Consider the following 7,144-nt stretch of genomic DNA (forward strand, 5'->3'; position numbering starts at 1 on the left):
CTGGGCAATTAAGCTGAAAAGAAATATAGAAGCGAATACGCAATCTGAAATCAAGACAATTTCTTGTCTGAGATCTTTACCAGTAAAGAAAGTCCGTGCGCCTTTTTTTTTCGTCTACGACTCATTTTTAGGCACAGTTAATAATTCGGGTGTTTATATGTCAAGCGGTCGACTTCATATTTAAATTAATCTATTTCAATGAGAGTAGATTATGCATAAAAAAGAAAAAAAGTTCTTCTGTCATCTAAATAAGCGAAATAGGGATTCCCCCCTCCGCATTACTACGTCGATGTGACATGGTAAAAAAGAAATTAGTCAGGAAATTGTTTAAAATAAGTGAATCAAGAAGGGTCAAGATGTCAGAGAAATAAGATAAAAATTACATCGAGAAAAAACAAAAAAATAACAAAATAAATAAAATAAAATAGAAGGGTTAGATTTGTTTGGTTTAAAAAGGATAGAATAAAATATAAGATAAAGTGTGCAAAGAAAATACAAAAAAAAAAAAAAAAAATGTACTTAGCTAAAAATTAGATTTCGGTGTGGTGGAAAATGGATCTCTTCGACCACCATGCAGGTGCCGCTAAGCGAATTTTAACCTTACTGTGCCGGGTCATTGGGGTAGGGGGGCACACCTTACATTTGTGGTCGTTTAGTGAGAGCTTTCTCTTCTTTTTTAAGGAGAAGGAAAGGAAAGAGAACCAATATTCTGCTTATATATTTTGAATAGATCCTGAACTTCGTAACATTTAGATTTTACAACAGTAACTTGGCCAGGCATGAATTAAATTAAAAACTGGGCAATTAAGCTGAAAAGAAATATAGAAGCGAATACGCAATCTGAAATCAAGACAATTTCTTGTCTGAGATCTTTACCAGTAAAGAAAGTCCGTGCGCCTTTTTTTTTTCGTCTACGACTCATTTTTAGGCACAGTTAATAATTCGGGTGTTTATATGTCAAGCGGTCGACTTCATATTTAAATTAATCTATTTCAATGAGAGTAGATTATGCATAAAAAAGAAAAAAAGTTCTTCTGTCATCTAAATAAGCGAAATAGGGATTCCCCCCTCCGCATTACTACGTCGATGTGACATGGTAAAAAAGAAATTAGTCAGGAAATTGTTTAAAATAAGTGAATCAAGAAGGGTCAAGATGTCAGAGAAATAAGATAAAAATTACATCGAGAAAAAACAAAAAAATAACAAAATAAATAAATAAAATAAAATAGAAGGGTTAGATTTGTTTGGTTTAAAAAGGATAGAATAAAATATAAGATAAAGTGTGCAAAGAAAATACAAAAAAAAAAAAAAAAATGTACTTAGCTAAAAATTAGATTTCGGTGTGGTGGAAAATGGATCTCTTCGACCACCATGCAGGTGCCGCTAAGCGAATTTTAACCTTACTGTGCCGGGTCATTGGGGTAGGGGGGCACACCTTACATTTGTGGTCGTTTAGTGAGAGCTTTCTCTTCTTTTTTAAGGAGAAGGAAAGGAAAGAGAACCAATATTCTGCTTATATATTTTGAATAGATCCTGAACTTCGTAACATTTAGATTTTACAACAGTAACTTGGCCAGGCATGAATTAAATTAAAAACTGGGCAATTAAGCTGAAAAGAAATATAGAAGCGAATACGCAATCTGAAATCAAGACAATTTCTTGTCTGAGATCTTTACCAGTAAAGAAAGTCCGTGCGCCTTTTTTTTTCGTCTACGACTCATTTTTAGGCACAGTTAATAATTCGGGTGTTTATATGTCAAGCGGTCGACTTCATATTTAAATTAATCTATTTCAATGAGAGTAGATTATGCATAAAAAAGAAAAAAAGTTCTTCTGTCATCTAAATAAGCGAAATAGGGATTCCCCCCTCCGCATTACTACGTCGATGTGACATGGTAAAAAAGAAATTAGTCAGGAAATTGTTTAAAATAAGTGAATCAAGAAGGGTCAAGATGTCAGAGAAATAAGATAAAAATTACATCGAGAAAAAACAAAAAAATAACAAAATAAATAAATAAAATAAAATAGAAGGGTTAGATTTGTTTGGTTTAAAAAGGATAGAATAAAATATAAGATAAAGTGTGCAAAGAAAATACAAAAAAAAAAAAAAAATGTACTTAGCTAAAAATTAGATTTCAGTGTGGTGGAAAATGGATCTCTTCGACCACCATGCAGGTGCCGCTAAGCGAATTTTAACCTTACTGTGCCGGGTCATTGGGGTAGGGGGGCACACCTTACATTTGTGGTCGTTTAGTGAGAGCTTTCTCTTCTTTTTTAAGGAGAAGGAAAGGAAAGAGAACCAATATTCTGCTTATATATTTTGAATAGATCCTGAACTTCGTAACATTTAGATTTTACAACAGTAACTTGGCCAGGCATGAATTAAATTAAAAACTGGGCAATTAAGCTGAAAAGAAATATAGAAGCGAATACGCAATCTGAAATCAAGACAATTTCTTGTCTGAGATCTTTACCAGTAAAGAAAGTCCGTGCGCCTTTTTTTTTCGTCTACGACTCATTTTTAGGCACAGTTAATAATTCGGGTGTTTATATGTCAAGCGGTCGACTTCATATTTAAATTAATCTATTTCAATGAGAGTAGATTATGCATAAAAAAGAAAAGTTCTTCTGTCATCTAAATAAGCGAAATAGGGATTCCCCCCTCCGCATTACTACGTCGATGTGACATGGTAAAAAAGAAATTAGTCAGGAAATTGTTTAAAATAAGTGAATCAAGAAGGGTCAAGATGTCAGAGAAATAAGATAAAAATTACATCGAGAAAAAACAAAAAAATAACAAAATAAATAAATAAAATAAAATAGAAGGGTTAGATTTGTTTGGTTTAAAAAGGATAGAATAAAATATAAGATAAAGTGTGCAAAGAAAATACAAAAAAAAAAAAAAAAAAAAAAAAAAAAAAAAATGTACTTAGCTAAAAATTAGATTTCGGTGTGGTGGAAAATGGATCTCTTCGACCACCATGCAGGTGCCGCTAAGCGAATTTTAACCTTACTGTGCCGGGTCATTGGGGTAGGGGGGCACACCTTACATTTGTGGTCGTTTAGTGAGAGCTTTCTCTTCTTTTTTAAGGAGAAGGAAAGGAAAGAGAACCAATATTCTGCTTATATATTTTGAATAGATCCTGAACTTCGTAACATTTAGATTTTACAACAGTAACTTGGCCAGGCATGAATTAAATTAAAAACTGGGCAATTAAGCTGAAAAGAAATATAGAAGCGAATACGCAATCTGAAATCAAGACAATTTCTTGTCTGAGATCTTTACCAGTAAAGAAAGTCCGTGCGCCTTTTTTTTTCGTCTACGACTCATTTTTAGGCACAGTTAATAATTCGGGTGTTTATATGTCAAGCGGTCGACTTCATATTTAAATTAATCTATTTCAATGAGAGTAGATTATGCATAAAAAAGAAAAAAAGTTCTTCTGTCATCTAAATAAGCGAAATAGGGATTCCCCCCTCCGCATTACTACGTCGATGTGACATGGTAAAAAAGAAATTAGTCAGGAAATTGTTTAAAATAAGTGAATCAAGAAGGGTCAAGATGTCAGAGAAATAAGATAAAAATTACATCGAGAAAAAACAAAAAAATAACAAAATAAATAAATAAAATAAAATAGAAGGGTTAGATTTGTTTGGTTTAAAAAGGATAGAATAAAATATAAGATAAAGTGTGCAAAGAAAATACAAAAAAAAAAAAAAAAAAAAAAAAAAAAAAAATGTACTTAGCTAAAAATTAGATTTCGGTGTGGTGGAAAATGGATCTCTTCGACCACCATGCAGGTGCCGCTAAGCGAATTTTAACCTTACTGTGCCGGGTCATTGGGGTAGGGGGGCACACCTTACATTTGTGGTCGTTTAGTGAGAGCTTTCTCTTCTTTTTTAAGGAGAAGGAAAGGAAAGAGAACCAATATTCTGCTTATATATTTTGAATAGATCCTGAACTTCGTAACATTTAGATTTTACAACAGTAACTTGGCCAGGCATGAATTAAATTAAAAACTGGGCAATTAAGCTGAAAAGAAATATAGAAGCGAATACGCAATCTGAAATCAAGACAATTTCTTGTCTGAGATCTTTACCAGTAAAGAAAGTCCGTGCGCCTTTTTTTTTCGTCTACGACTCATTTTTAGGCACAGTTAATAATTCGGGTGTTTATATGTCAAGCGGTCGACTTCATATTTAAATTAATCTATTTCAATGAGAGTAGATTATGCATAAAAAAGAAAAAAAGTTCTTCTGTCATCTAAATAAGCGAAATAGGGATTCCCCCCTCCGCATTACTACGTCGATGTGACATGGTAAAAAAGAAATTAGTCAGGAAATTGTTTAAAATAAGTGAATCAAGAAGGGTCAAGATGTCAGAGAAATAAGATAAAAATTACATCGAGAAAAAACAAAAAAATAACAAAATAAATAAATAAAATAAAATAGAAGGGTTAGATTTGTTTGGTTTAAAAAGGATAGAATAAAATATAAGATAAAGTGTGCAAAGAAAATACAAAAAAAAAAAAAAAATGTACTTAGCTAAAAATTAGATTTCGGTGTGGTGGAAAATGGATCTCTTCGACCACCATGCAGGTGCCGCTAAGCGAATTTTAACCTTACTGTGCCGGGTCATTGGGGTAGGGGGGCACACCTTACATTTGTGGTCGTTTAGTGAGAGCTTTCTCTTCTTTTTTAAGGAGAAGGAAAGGAAAGAGAACCAATATTCTGCTTATATATTTTGAATAGATCCTGAACTTCGTAACATTTAGATTTTACAACAGTAACTTGGCCAGGCATGAATTAAATTAAAAACTGGGCAATTAAGCTGAAAAGAAATATAGAAGCGAATACGCAATCTGAAATCAAGACAATTTCTTGTCTGAGATCTTTACCAGTAAAGAAAGTCCGTGCGCCTTTTTTTTTCGTCTACGACTCATTTTTAGGCACAGTTAATAATTCGGGTGTTTATATGTCAAGCGGTCGACTTCATATTTAAATTAATCTATTTCAATGAGAGTAGATTATGCATAAAAAAGAAAAAAAGTTCTTCTGTCATCTAAATAAGCGAAATAGGGATTCCCCCCTCCGCATTACTACGTCGATGTGACATGGTAAAAAAGAAATTAGTCAGGAAATTGTTTAAAATAAGTGAATCAAGAAGGGTCAAGATGTCAGAGAAATAAGATAAAAATTACATCGAGAAAAAACAAAAAAATAACAAAATAAATAAATAAAATAAAATAGAAGGGTTAGATTTGTTTGGTTTAAAAAGGATAGAATAAAATATAAGATAAAGTGTGCAAAGAAAATACAAAAAAAAAAAAAAAAAATGTACTTAGCTAAAAATTAGATTTCGGTGTGGTGGAAAATGGATCTCTTCGACCACCATGCAGGTGCCGCTAAGCGAATTTTAACCTTACTGTGCCGGGTCATTGGGGTAGGGGGGCACACCTTACATTTGTGGTCGTTTAGTGAGAGCTTTCTCTTCTTTTTTAAGGAGAAGGAAAGGAAAGAGAACCAATATTCTGCTTATATATTTTGAATAGATCCTGAACTTCGTAACATTTAGATTTTACAACAGTAACTTGGCCAGGCATGAATTAAATTAAAAACTGGGCAATTAAGCTGAAAAGAAATATAGAAGCGAATACGCAATCTGAAATCAAGACAATTTCTTGTCTGAGATCTTTACCAGTAAAGAAAGTCCGTGCGCCTTTTTTTTTTCGTCTACGACTCATTTTTAGGCACAGTTAATAATTCGGGTGTTTATATGTCAAGCGGTCGACTTCATATTTAAATTAATCTATTTCAATGAGAGTAGATTATGCATAAAAAAGAAAAAAAGTTCTTCTGTCATCTAAATAAGCGAAATAGGGATTCCCCCCTCCGCATTACTACGTCGATGTGACATGGTAAAAAAGAAATTAGTCAGGAAATTGTTTAAAATAAGTGAATCAAGAAGGGTCAAGATGTCAGAGAAATAAGATAAAAATTACATCGAGAAAAAACAAAAAAATAACAAAATAAATAAATAAAATAAAATAGAAGGGTTAGATTTGTTTGGTTTAAAAAGGATAGAATAAAATATAAGATAAAGTGTGCAAAGAAAATACAAAAAAAAAAAAAAAAATGTACTTAGCTAAAAATTAGATTTCGGTGTGGTGGAAAATGGATCTCTTCGACCACCATGCAGGTGCCGCTAAGCGAATTTTAACCTTACTGTGCCGGGTCATTGGGGTAGGGGGGCACACCTTACATTTGTGGTCGTTTAGTGAGAGCTTTCTCTTCTTTTTTAAGGAGAAGGAAAGGAAAGAGAACCAATATTCTGCTTATATATTTTGAATAGATCCTGAACTTCGTAACATTTAGATTTTACAACAGTAACTTGGCCAGGCATGAATTAAATTAAAAACTGGGCAATTAAGCTGAAAAGAAATATAGAAGCGAATACGCAATCTGAAATCAAGACAATTTCTTGTCTGAGATCTTTACCAGTAAAGAAAGTCCGTGCGCCTTTTTTTTTCGTCTACGACTCATTTTTAGGCACAGTTAATAATTCGGGTGTTTATATGTCAAGCGGTCGACTTCATATTTAAATTAATCTATTTCAATGAGAGTAGATTATGCATAAAAAAGAAAAAAAGTTCTTCTGTCATCTAAATAAGCGAAATAGGGATTCCCCCCTCCGCATTACTACGTCGATGTGACATGGTAAAAAAGAAATTAGTCAGGAAATTGTTTAAAATAAGTGAATCAAGAAGGGTCAAGATGTCAGAGAAATAAGATAAAAATTACATCGAGAAAAAACAAAAAAATAACAAAATAAATAAATAAAATAAAATAGAAGGGTTAGATTTGTTTGGTTTAAAAAGGATAGAATAAAATATAAGATAAAGTGTGCAAAGAAAATACAAAAAAAAAAAAAAAATGTACTTAGCTAAAAATTAGATTTCAGTGTGGTGGAAAATGGATCTCTTCGACCACCATGCAGGTGCCGCTAAGCGAATTTTAACCTTACTGTGCCGGGTCATTGGGGTAGGGGGGCACACCTTACATTTGTGGTCGTTTAGTGAGAGCTTTCTCTTCTTTTTTAAGGAGAAGGAAAGGAAAGAGAACCAATATTCTGCTTATATATTTT

This window comes from Euprymna scolopes, chromosome 7 (genome assembly GCF_053919585.1).
Source record: "Euprymna scolopes isolate OS-2025 chromosome 7, ASM5391958v1, whole genome shotgun sequence".
Classification (NCBI taxonomy): domain Eukaryota; kingdom Metazoa; phylum Mollusca; class Cephalopoda; order Sepiida; family Sepiolidae; genus Euprymna; species Euprymna scolopes.